At 44.2% G+C, this 13,850-nt stretch overlaps 1 protein-coding gene across 5 annotated transcripts in view; it reads right to left on the bottom strand.

Moving 5' to 3' along the window:
• RUNX1 (RUNX family transcription factor 1) overlaps positions 1 to 13,850 on the bottom strand; it is a 173,459-nt gene that overhangs the window by 35,782 nt on the left and 123,827 nt on the right. The gene's annotated exons all lie outside the window — the stretch shown is intronic.

Below are 13,850 nucleotides of genomic sequence, written 5' to 3'. Positions count from 1 at the left end.
CAAGCCAGCAGTTTGACCTCCCTATACCCTGCTTTCTCCTCTGCCGGCCAGGCGCTGCCCTCACGGCACCCTGTGCTGCGGCGGCCCGGCCTGGCCCCAAGCTATCCCATGACCCTGGGGTAAGCAGTTCCTGCGCTAAGGGCTGTGCTCAGGCCAGCGAGGCAACAATTAACGTTCCCCTCTGAAGCTCGTCCAGGCACTACATTTGTTCCTGAATTAACAAATGAGCCAAAGACGCAGCGTCCTCCCAAGGCCTCCACAGGGCACACTGCTCCCAGGCCTACCACCACATGTCTCTACATCACCCGTCCACCAAGCAAAGCGCCTGCCCCAGATTCTGTCAGTTTTGGGCATTGTCAGAGGATTCCTCCCTCAGCTTGTAGCTCCAAAAGTCACTTTCCACTCCCCATCACCAATCAGAAGACCTATCCAACCTTATCTCCCCTGCCGGCTGCTGCAGGTAGCAGCACTGAACCTGTTTTTGTGGTAGGAAATTGAAGAACTCTGTCAGAAAAATATAACAAATACAAATGGTTTTCCCAAGCCACTATAAACGCACAGGCAGAACATTGCTAGGGTGACTTGTATTTTTGCATTTATTAGCTTTACTTTGAAGTTATCCTCTAAACATTTTGCTTAAAGAGCAGGCAAGTTGTCCTCGGCTCACCCCTGTAAAGCACAGGACTATTATTATCCCCATTTTACAGGTGGAAAACTGAATCACAGAGAAATGAGGTGACCTGCCTGTGGTCAGACAGTGAACCTGTGGCAGACGCCTGCCTCCCAGCACAGCACTGTGCCCGCATCACCAGTCTTCACAGAACCACAGACTCATGAAGATTGGAAAAGATCCTTAAGATCACCAAGTCCAACCATCACTTAACACTACCAAGTCCACCACTAAACCATGTCTCTAAGCACCGCTTTCAGACATCTCTTAAATACTTCCTGGGGTGGGGATTCCACCACTTCCCTGGGCAGCCCGTTCCAATGCTTGACCACCCTCCTCCAGAAGAAATCCTTACCAATATCCAATCTAAACCTCCCCAGGTGCAACTTGGTGCCATTTCCTCACGTCCTAACACTTGTCACCTGTGAAAGGAGACTAATACCCCCCTTGCTGCAACCATCTTTCAGGTAGTTGTAGACAGTGATGAGGTCTCCCCTCAGCCTCCTTCTCTCCAAACTAAACAACCCCAATTCCCTCAGTTGCCCCTTGTAAGTCCTGTTTTCTAGTCCCTTCACCAGCTTTGTTGCTACTCTCTGCACTCACTTGAGCACCTCAATGCCCTTCCTGTAGTGAGGGCCCCAAAACTGAACACAGTACTCAATGTGCGGCCTCATTGGTGCTGCATACAAGGGGACAATCACTTCCCTGGTCCTGCTGGCTTCACTATTCCTGATACAGGCCAGGATGACATTGGCCTTCTTGGCCACCTGGGCACACTGCTGGCTCATGTTCAGCTGGCTATTGACCAGCACCCCCAGATCTTTTCCTGCTAGGCAATTTCCCAGCCCCTTTCCCATCTCTGAAGAGTAGTGTGAGGAACATTGAGTAAGAGTGGCAGACAGGAAAGCCATGCACCTCAATACCAATACTCCCAGCACCAGGCAGGGTGAGGGGGAAGAGTTGCCACAAGAGGGGGTGGCATCTTTGCCTCCTGCGCTTGTACTCCCTCTTCCCTGGGGTTGCAGAGTTGGAGGTTTTCCATAGAATAAATATGGTAATAAACCCTTTGGCTAAACCAAAGGGGTTGGGAGTTTCTGGACTTTTTTCCTTATCCCTTTCAAATACTGAGGTCAGGCAGACTTTTTTACACAGAATATTAAATGAGGAGTGTAGAGAAAACATTAGCTTTTCTGATACTTTTACAGCAACATGACATGAAAGTGTTTTCCCTCTTAATGGGAGGGAAACGCAGTTTTATAGACTTCAAGAGGCTGTGGAGCACTCAGCTTGGATGGCGGCCACCAGCTCGGAGCCCTGGATGCGGAAGCCACCAGAACGACGTGTCTTGGCAGCCCCCATCCTGTGCGCATCCAGGAAAGGTGTGAGGCCCTCGGTGCTCCCATTCTGCCCGACGAAGCTACCGAAATTCCTGTGTACGCTCAGTAGGAGACTGCTGTAGTGAATTGATGCACTTTTTTCTTTTCTTTCCAGTTTTGATGAAACGTGCACACTCTTCTGTCACTTGCTCCCATTCATGCACAAACCTCACAGTTTGGAGGAACCCAAGGGTACAGACCTGGGGCCGGAGACACACCCAGGCAGAGAAGCCTCAAGTTTTCATGTATATAATGCACAGGTTTCCTGCCCCAAATCAGCAGATTGTACTTGTGTGTATGGATAGCACAAGGGGAGCTTATTTAAGCAGAGTCCTTTGTCCCCAAAGTGAGCAGAATGCCTCCCTCTCTCTCCTCTGCATCCCTTTTTCCGAGGACAGAAACAGTGGATTTCACAAACTGTGCAACCCAAAAAGTGGTTTATCCAAGGGGAAAATGTCATATCCGTTCAGGCTTTGCCAAAATGGGGAGCGACTGACCAGACCCAATGCTTTGGTTTAAAGAAATCTTGCCATTTTGGAACCATTTTGGAACTTGATCCAAGCATCTCCAGTTTTCAGGGCTGTTTGTGTGCAGGGCTTTGGTTTGGTTCCAGCTCTGGCTGGGTAGTAAATAAGCCATGTTTCACTGTGTCTAGCTAATAAAGTGGTAAACATTGTTTAGTACCACAGCGTTAAAATAAATCCAATTATTTTGTACGTAGTGAGGAAGGAGAAGAAAATCTGCTCTTTCACATTATTGTAGGAAGGGAGCACATGCTTTTTAGTGCAAAAAATAATATAATCTTTCAAACAAAACTGAATTAAAGTATAGGACTTCTATATTACTACAAAACTGAGTACTGCAAATGCTTGAAAATCATCTGTCTTGCTTGTTAAAAAAAAACACACATTTTTTTGTTAACAATGGAAATAGTGCCATAATATTTTTCTATGCCCCAAATGTCCCAGTGAAAATTATTTAGTCTTTTTCCCTTATTTGCTATCTCTACAGGAGCAGCAACTAATATAACACCATTTACTGTGTTTTAAAGCAGACCTGACTTGATCCTGCAGAGGTGTATGCACTAACCAGTTATATGGCAGCCCATGGGGTTCTAGAAAGTGATGCTTGAAAGTGAAACCAGCCTAAAAAGTGGTTTCCTCCCTAGCCTCCATGGTTTGGAAGGGACTTATACCACATTTGGGCATTACAGAGATCATTGCAGGACAGCACTGGAACACACCAACCTCTTGTACAGTGTTAAAAATACAGTGTAAAATGTTCCTAAAAAAGGAACTAGACACACTGTAGGATGTTTTCCTTCTCCTCAGTTAAAAATATTGCTGCAGTGAGGAGAAATAATGGTGATGGCAGTCAGACCTTCGAATAGATTCATCAGCAATTATATTTTTTGGCTGTTTTTCTAAGTACTGTGCAAGGAAAGCCTTATTTCCAGACAGTAGGAAGAGCATGGCAGACAGGATATTATGCTAAACATTTCTGTGTTGTGTCTGTAATTACCGCCAGAATCAGTGTTGGTCATCGGACCCAACCTAACCTTAGGCTCGAGGTACTGGGAAACACATGAATGAGACTGGACATGATGCACATGCACCATTCCCCGGCACAACGCACAGCCTGACATCCAGATGCCCTTCAAAAGCTGAACACCAAATAACGCCAGCGCTGTGTAATGCCAAATACAGACGGACTGACACCAGGAAATGTTTCCAGCTGCGCTTCTTCTATCAGCTCCCTGGCAAACGTCGGGATTTCCGTGCCTTTATGGAAAATCTGTTTGTTGCTCTGAGTAACTGCAGACATACTAGACGTTTCAGGTGTGATCCTTTGCTCAGCATTTAATTTTTCCACTTGATAATCCAATTTGGCTGTATGTTAAACAAGTGTCCAGTGCTGCCAAGAAGGCACACCAGGATTCACGCGGCACCTTTGCTGCTCTCCAGTAGCTCCCCCGGTGCAGACCCTTGCCCGTGGGAAATGCGAGGCAGCTGACGGCAGCTCCGTTCGGGTTCCTCACCCCACACTCGCTGCACAGTAGTGACACACACGCTGGCAGCTCCTGCTGAGCAGCTGGGGTACATTTTTTCCTACATTTTTTAACAGTAGTTAAATACTCCCAGTGATATTGTTTTTCTTATGGCTTCTTTTTAAAAACAACATTTAAAAAACACCCGACTCACAAATGGATACTATGGATAGAGCAAGCTACAAATTTCTAACAAGAAGGAGTCCTTCCCCTGGATGGGAGAGTCAGAATCAAGTCCATCTTGCCTGATCTGCAATAGAAAACGAACTTCAGTTTCCTATTTTCCATATGAGAGTCCTAACTATAGGATGGGAGCACATCTCCCCCCATTTCTATCCATATTTCATTCTCCAGCTGCAGCGAGAGAGCCCACATTTTGAGAACAGGAGTGGTGGGCTGAAGAGAGCACCCCTCCAAAAAAAAAAAAGGCAAAACCTGGTCCTCCCTCCAGTCAGGCACTCTGAGTGCACGACTACGGGCGAGACTATGGACTGCTCCTGGCTGGACCTCTCTGCTCCTGACAAACACTTGAAAAGTCTCTCACTCATCCTGAGTTACAACAGCCAGTAAAAGCAGTCTTGGAAATTGCTGCAAGACAGGAAAGATGCTTTCTCCCCTCCAGCTCTGCTGGTACAGCTCGTGCTGTACTAACAAGTAGCAATACACAAACATGCTTCTTCTTAAATCTGAACAACAACAACAAAAAACAACAAAACCCCACAATTACTTTTCTTGCCATGTATCCACCCTGCCATGATGATCCTGACATATAGGTGCCCTCGATTTTTGTTGTCAAAATGCAATTATTCTGTGGGTTCATCTCAGGAATTAGGTCACCTCAGTGAAGTAAAAGTGAGGGAACTGAGTGTTAGGAGTTTTGAGGGAAGACGTTGTTCATGGAAGTTAAATTAGTCTTCAAAATTATACCCTTTGCCTTCTTTTCCCTTTCCCCCATGTTGATGTATATGCTCCAAAAATCCTGACTCCTTGACAAAGTTTGAATGACTCCCAACTTAAGCAGCACATTGCCAAAAGCCTCTTTTGTTTCTTTATAGTTTGCATCTTCCCACACGTACAAACCGCCATAAGAATACCCTCCAGACATGGGCTGAGACATAATAGTTGAAGATATGGATGAGAGAGGAGGTGCAGAATGAAGCACAACCAGCCAACCAACAACTAAGCCAGCAACCAAGAAAAACATAGGCACAAAAAGAGACCTCTGTCCAAAGAAAAAGCTGCAGAAACAGAAGCCACAGACTGCAAGGACTGATTGCTGTTTGGAGATGGTTGTCCCTTCACTGAATGCAGGGGATGAGGCTCCAAATTCAGGCACCTTGATTACATTACAGACTTACGTGGGATGAATCTGTACCCCCACCCTCTCAACCAGGGGTGTGCAAAGCAGGGATGCTAGCATTTGCTTTCCTTGCAGTGGTCAAGTCCCATGCTCAAGTCCCATGGCTCACTGTTTACATAAACCAGGGGAGTCTGTCAACACAAAACTAAATTTACCCTCCATGGATATTGACTGCACAAGGACTTGTGAAAAACTTTGCTCCTGTCCAAAAAAAAAAAGCATGTATCCCGGCTATGTGCTTCCCTTGAACTGAAGACCTTTGCTTTTTTGGCTGGTGACTGGTGTTTTCACACAATAGCTGAAAATACCTGCTTTTCTAAAGAAATGAGGTTGAATATTTTTATCTGTAGGTTACTAAGCAGTCCTTCCTCTGTACTAATGCTCCATTGTGCCTACACAGGACTGCAGTTCACTGAAAGCTCATAAATTTCACGCAGTTCTGCCTAGTCTTTATTTTAGGTTCTTGAACCATTTTTTTTTTTTTGCTTTCCTCATTTTCTTTGCAGCTGCAGGGAGATATAGTAAGCTACTGTATAGCATTTTGAAAGCAGGGCCTCTGAGAAGTTTCCAAACTGCATACAAGCAGGTTATTCTTTGGCTTGTTTTCTTTGGCTTGGTGTTTGCAGTGCAGAATGAGTCAAACAGTATTAACTTTCAAGAGGGAAGTGGTGTGGTCAACCAAAACTGTTTGTGGCTAGATTGCGAAGATAGGTAGAGCAGGTAATGAAGAACAGCCCATAATGCAGGGTGTAGGTAGGAGAGGCAGACAGACTCAGACAAACAGAATCCTTAATAATTAAATCAACACGGTCGCCTAAATTTTTTTCTGCAGCTTTATGTGCTGGGGTTATGACACAGCCTGACTCCTCTTAGCTGGTCAGCCTGCAGAAGATGGCCTGGTGCATTTTGCTTAATAGGCTCAAACGACAGCACTCTGCCAGGGAAGAACAAAGGTCTGATGCTATTTAGGAAAAAAAAAAAAAAAAAGTATGAACTTTTCATTTGTGGCTGGTTAAATGCTTTTTCGTGTCTCCTCCCATTTTCACAGGCTGTTCCTTATCTGCTCCACAATTAAAGAAGGCAAGGGAGATGATATTTCCATACTTCCCTTTCCTTAGGATATGTTTTGGATATTAACAAGCAGAATGTGCTGTAATACTAGAGACATCTCTTTCTCTTACAATTCAGAAATCAGTGGACGTGGCCTCTCCCAAGCAATTCTTTCCCTCCTGCTTTGCAATGACCCATGCAGCACTGATGTTCGGACAGTCTGACCAAGATTCATCAACAACATTACCAGATAATGCATTTACTCATTAAGATTCCCAATTGCAAAAGACAAGCAAAAAACAAGGGCACAAACTGAGATCCAGAGCAAAAGCCCTTTTTGCATTCATTACAATGGGTGACAGAGGATGAAGCAAAAACCTGACGTGTTTTCTTTCACACAGGCTTACAGGGACTGCTGCACCTTCAGATAACCCAGGGCAGGCAAAGTGAGGAGGGACTGCAGCACGGGTGGAAATGCCACACGGATTGACCCCGCCTTTCTCTTAGGTGCTTGTTTTGTTAAATCCCTAAATAAGGCGACTTCTCAAAAATGGAGGCCTCAGAAAGGCTCTGTACTGCCTGCCAGAAGCTTGCTTGGCAAACGTGAGTGCCTGACCACTCCTGCATGGGGTGGAAGCTGCAGTTCCCAGAGGCACATCCCGCATTTTCCCTCCCCTCTCTCCCATGGGAGCCTGAGGAGGAGACCTCCCTCCATGTGGCATCCTGCTGAAGGAAGGGTGGAAGGGATCAGGCCGCAGAGGTGGCCTGCATTCACGTCCTGCTGCCCTCCCATGCACCCCTGAATGACACCTCCTCTGCTGCTGGCAGCGCAGCAGGCATTTGGTGGCGAGCCCTGGATGGGGCAGCGGGGTTGCCAACAGATGATCCAACAGCACCACTTGGCTGGCTAACCTCCTTCTAGGAAGGGCAGGGGTTATGTGACACCCTCGAAACCCCAGCAGGTTTCAAACAGAAGTCCACCGTTCCCCAGCTCATGCAAGGCCCTGGCAACTGCTGCAAAGCTTTCATTTTCTGGCATTTTGTGTCTGCCATTGAAAGCCCACTCTTGCAGAAGACAACGGGATGGATGCAGGACCAGACTCACAATTCTCTGGCTTAGAGCACCACCAAACCACTTCACCAGAAAGAAAATTGGCATGTCAGTGAGCTAGGGTCTTCAGTGGAGGCCAGCAGATAGTCACAACCCTGTGATGAACGTCAGACCTACTGGCTGCTTTGGAAGCATTTTCCTAAGTAATATGCAATCACCTAATTCTGCTTTTGTCGCAGCTACAGAGGACTTTCCCACTGATTTCAGCAGAGCTAGACCAAGACTGGCTATATTTGAAAATCCATCACGCAAACATAGGTAAACACTTCAAAATACTCACCGTAGTCTTTGTAGACACTCAATCATTAGGCAATAAAATAACGAACATTCAATGCAAAAATTCAATTGACAAAGATGAAAAAAGTGAAAGAAATGAAAAACGAACAAACAAACAAACAAAACACCAACCTACAAACCTCTTCTCAATTTAAAATCACTGTAATTCAAGAAGGAAAGAAAAAGAGCTGTGTGGGATTAAGTGACTCAAACAAGGAACTGAAATAATTTCTAGAGGACCAGGCTAGTTGTATTGCCATTCCTAGCCTACTCTACAACAACTCTGATTTCCTCTCTTTACCCGCTAAATGTGAGGAAGGAGCTTGTACTGTCAACACTTCTATCTACCTTTAAAAGAAACAGCTCAATAAACAGGCAAGCAAATATATATGAGCTGTCACACTCCCAGAAAAGCAGCCTCTATAGCAATGCTTGACACAAGATTTTATATTTTGGCAGTTTCATTAAGCTGAAATGACCAATTCCCTACCCATGTCACCCAACATCAATTCTCCTCACTGATTCAGCAGAGAGGCTAAGAAATGCCAGGGAAAAAATACCAAACCATCTTTTCCAGGTTGAAAGGAAGTGTTTACACCACAAAACCTCAAGGATATTGGTATTAAAACCAGAAGGGAAATATTGAGTAGGACAAAAAGGATGCCCCCATCACCAGAGAATGCTGAGCATTCGCATGTTTCGTAATCCTTTGCATATCTTATGGAGAACAAACCACACTGTTTTTAGGAGCAGTGGGTTCTGTTGTGTAGCCCACTTTTTAAACATCTAAAGTCAGATGATCCTGTGCTATACGATGGTCCTATGATGTTTGATGGTCTTGCTCTGGATGTGTTGCTCTGTAGAGATGCACACATAAGCATGCAAAGGCAACCAACAGCAGATGAAACCATTTAGAGACAGCGATGCACTAAGTCACACTGCTCGAATTCGGGCTAGAGATGTTTTGTAACTTCACGCAGCTGCTGTAGGCTTGCACGTTACCATTGCACAAGCTGACTACAACCGTCTCCAGAGCATGCTCATAATTTAAGCACCCGTCCACCCACTCGCCAGGCAGTGTCAATGAGACAATGGGATGCAGGGCTACAAATACACGCAGAGAAACAGCACTGCTCCGCCACCGGCTCTGCTTGCAGCCCATCCCTTTCTTTTGTCTGCACAAGATTTATTTAGATTGGAACCTCTTGGGGGTGAGTGTCTTAGCCAAGATTTTTAAAAAGTGATTTGCACATTTGGGTTCCTATCCTCAGAGGGCAGTGCGCTGTGGAGTGTGTGGCATGCAGCTAGTGTTAGTGAAGGCAGAGAGTCCCAGCCACGCTCGCATTTCAGTACAGGGACATGTTATACAGACACTGAACTTGAAAGTGACAGTTTTCCCTCTACGCATTTTCTACTTTTAAGTAGCTTTGAAGCACTGTACATCTCCAGGTGAGTGGAAGGATCTGGTAAGCCTTCTCTGAAATTTATACGGTGGGTCTATTCCAATGCCACGATGATTCATGTTCTCATGATTTCTAAACTGTTCTTTGGTATATGTTAGTCTCAGTTTCCAGCAGATGGAGGTACTTGCAGCAGAAAGCAAGCAAGAAATGAAGGCATTTCATGTTATTTCAGGTCACCGAGATGATGGGGTTGGTGAACTGTTTGGCTTTTCCTTGCAGGAGAGGCTGAAGGTGAAGGCATTCCTTCCAAGTAGCTACAGGCCAAGGATTTCTCCAGGAACTCCACGAGCAAGCAGGGATCACTTCAGACCAAGGTCTGAAGGTGCCCTCAACTGTGGTTGACCACACATGTGCACCTCGTGGCTAACTCTGTTGTGAGGCAAAAGCCAACCTTTGTCCCTGGAAAGGCACTTCTTGGGCCAGCAGCTCTTAAAGCATCTTCTCCAACCCTGCTCAGCAAAATTATTCTCTCTCTCTCGCTCTGTTTTGCAGCATCATGCCCTTTGATACAAGGATGCCAAAAATGTTTTTGGGAAAACCACATATCCAATACGGGATAATCACATTTAATGCACAGCTTAACCCTGGACAGCTCAGGGCCACCAGGGCAAAATCTATGCAGCCTTTTCATTCTGCAAAGTTTTCAGGCACCTGGTCCATTAGTGATTTTTTCAGAGTTATGTAGGTTAAAACAATTCAATGAGAAAAACAGAAAGAAGCAGTCAAAAGAAGAAAAACCTAATTTTTGAGCAGACGTGCACAGTAGGTCAAATGGCCTAAGGGAAATATTTAATTTAAGAGTCATACTATTTCTACCAAGTTTCCCAACCAAAAGTATTTTCATCAGGAGCACTACTCTTGATCTGGTTACTGCTAATGATTTCCCCCATGGACTTAGCTCATAAAAACATAAATTGCTTTATGAATCATAGAATCATAGAAGTTGGAGAAGAAAATGATGGGTTAGGTCATCTTGCCCTTCTCACTGACAGTGCAGTATCATTTCTTTTCATAAAATAAAAAATAAAAAAAAAAAAAAAGAAAATAAGCACTTCAGTAAAGCCGGAGAATGTTCAAAAGAGATTTTAAAAATACATAATGAATGCAGTGGAGGAAGAGCCAGATTCATAAGTACCTTGGCTCTCTCTACATACCATGACAATTTGATGAGAAGTATCATCTGGATAGGCACAGTCAGAAATTCAATGGCAAAAAAAAAAAAGACAATGGTGTAAATAATGCACACAAGTAATTATCAAAGTTGTAAATGCTAATCTGGTAGTTACATATGCAAATAGGCTGTTGGGCAAAGAATTGGCCATACTTTGTACACTGTGACCAAATGTACAATGCAAGAATTTATAGTCTGAAAACCTGGACAGTCAGGCCTTTGTGCAGAAAGGGAAGGTGCACACATGTGATGACACACACCATGCTATCGTCACATATTGTGACATCTCCACACATCACAGTGAGCCAAAAAGTCCTTGGTTTTGGAGCCTTTGATTTGAGTATTTTTCTACTTTCCGCAAATGGCATTACTTTTTGAAGATCTTTTCCCCAAGCATGCATAGCTGAAGAAGTTGTCCTTTTCATTTAAAACCCCTGGTTTTAGAACCATTAGAATTAGAATGGCATCTAATTTGGTGAGGGCTCAGAAACTGCTCCTAATCTATCATTCTCTGAAGACAAAAGAAAGAGTTTCTGTTATTTCTTATGTTAATCTGTCTAAAGGTGTTTGGTTTTGTTTTAAGTATTTTTACAACCTGTCAGAGTCACTAAAAATTGTCCTGGTACGAAGTTCTGAGTTCTGTCTCAGATTGCTTCCCCTCTCAAAAATGGCACCTTAACTTCCAATATTTTTTGCAGGCAACATAGGCACTCACTAGAATTCAGTCTATTTGCAACTGTTACGAACAACAACAACAAAAAAAAGTAAATGAATTAAAAATAAGTTGCTGGAGTTGGTTTCAGAATTAAGTATGCTTTTTTTTCCAGAGGTCTGCAGGAAAGCAGTATCTAATTTTGTTCCCACTGCTACCTTCCTCAGATTTCTTTTGAATCAGGACATCTTAGAAAACCCAGCTCAGTATTTCTGCAGTTTCTTCAGCTCAGGAGAGAGAGTGAGTGAGTCATGGATCTCCAGGCACAGAAGTTCCCAAATATTGATCACTGAAGCTAGAAACCCTCCTCTAATCTAGCAGCTTTTATTTTGATTCCTGCCTGAATGCAAGCAAGAAGGCTGATATCATTTCAAAGCTCTTCAGGACACAGCATGCATGTGCTGCTATGTCCAACCACATACCTTACATGTGAGTTTGTACAGGTAGCAATCTATGCCATGCAATCACTTTTTGTACAGGCTACAAATGCACCTTGATCTAATTGGGTCAGTGCAGAACAGGATGCACACACCGAGTGAGGGCATAAAAAGAAATATATAGCCCAAAACAGGCAGAACTGCCTCAGAGCAACAAGAATTACTTGGAGAGAATGGATTCTGAGTTTAGTTACTAGAAACTGGTGACGTGGTGCTAGCTGGGAAAACTGAGCTGTAGTAAGGGTTGTTCCAAACACGTGAGGAACAAGGAATGGGGAAAGCACTGGGAACTACTTCTTCCTTCCTTCGCAGCGTGTGCTATATTTCTCCAAGCCACCCAGTATTTCAGTCAGATGTACCAGGAGGACAGCAGGGTCCAGACTGACTGCAACAGCCGCTGCAGTTCAGAAACCCCTGGTGGGAAGTCAGGCTGAAGGACCTTGCAGCCCCCTTACAAGTGAAAGGAGCATAATCCCTTCTACCTTGCCTCAGGAGTGATTTAGTGATAAAAGGAGCTGTGCATTCCTGTCAAGGGGGGGCTGACCGCTGCTCACGACACACATAAAGCCTCCCCGACTGTGGAGCTCCTTTATACCTCTGACTTGCCCGCGACAAAGTGAAATCATTTACAAGGAAGCTTTTACATGCATTTGAGTCAGGAAGATACATGTGTTGCTTCAGAATGTATTATATTTCTACTTCCTTTTTAAAATGTAGAATCTTATTAAATATTAACTACTATAGCAACTGAAGAATTGATTTAAAACAGTAGGTATGCCTGCAGGATGGTTTTGGTTCTTACTAATCTAGCAGACTCATATTCAAACAACTAACGCTTATTTGTTGTGTGCAAACTATGAACATGCCCAGGTAATTGCATACACAAATCAGCAGCTTGCATATACAAATATCTATTTTATGTGCACAGCTGCCTTGTTCACCGGGGATATTTTTCAGGGACAATCCAACCACAGTTTTCAGAAAAACAAATGCAAACTAAGTAAGAAGCCTTGCCCTGACAGCAATATTTGTTTTAAAGTCTGGCCTCAAATCCAAAAAATATAGGACAGAATCTTCCATTAAATATATGCAGTATCACGACACAACTCAGACGAATGAAGGCTCAGGAAGAAAATGTACATGAAAGATAGGAGTTTTCTAAGCTATTTTAACTCAAGTTTCAAATCATTATTTTTTTCCACCACTCAGTTAAGTAGCCCAGAGCCGTAAGTCTCATTCTCTAGTGGGTGTTTGAATCTTACTGCTCTCTTCTCCCGGGACGACTCCACTTAAGCAACAGCCAGAACTTCTGCCAAGTGTGCAGGAGGAGTGAAAAACTAACCACAAACCTCAATTTGCATCAGGGCATTTCGATAAAAATATGAAAATTCCACACTCGGGCTAGTGACTGAGGTTAAGGATTGCCTCTGGTAACAGGCAGAGCATGTGCTGCAGGAGCATTTACATCTGCCTGTCTGTTCCACCCTCACCCCACTTCCATCCCAAACAAAGCAACCTTCCCTCCAACCTCACAAAAACAACTGCGTGTGTGAAAGGTGTGGGCAATTCCCTGAAGATACCAAATCATTCATCTTCTCCTTATAATTTATTCTTAAAAAAGAAAAAAATATATAGGAAAGATTGCCTGTCTGTGAGAATGGGTATCCCAGCGGGGTAATTGCATTTGCTTGTTGGAAGCACTACTCTCAGCAATTACTGTTTTCCCAAGTTATACCGTGGAGTGAGGCACAGTGAACTCTACCATGCAGCAACCAGGTGTCCTCTCTCAGCCATTTATTTATTTTTGCAGGGTGGCTGAGCTTGAAAATTTGGATCAATGACATATTGGTTTCCAATGCTTTAAAACCCTCTTAACATCTGAAAGGCGAGGCTAGCAAGAAATGATGCATAGGGTATACACTGCCCACCTTTTACCAGCATCCCTTTTGTCAGCTTTTGGGTATGATCCAAGTCATCCCTGGGTAGATACTTCATAAATGCAATGCAATTCATACTCTGGATCAGCTGGGCACCCATGAAAAATAAGGCTTCAGGAAGACATAATTAAAACCATTCATGGGACAACTTTGGCTTGAGGCACATCCACCGCTCCCCATGCACTGGAGGTTGCTGCATCTCATGTGGCTGGTGAGGAACCCCTGTACTAAACCATCAAC

The sequence above is a fragment of the Aythya ferina genome (assembly GCF_964211825.1).
Source record: "Aythya ferina genome assembly, chromosome: 1".
In the NCBI taxonomy this organism is placed as follows: Eukaryota; Metazoa; Chordata; class Aves; order Anseriformes; family Anatidae; genus Aythya; species Aythya ferina.
This window is presented reverse-complemented; position numbering and strand designations above follow the sequence as displayed.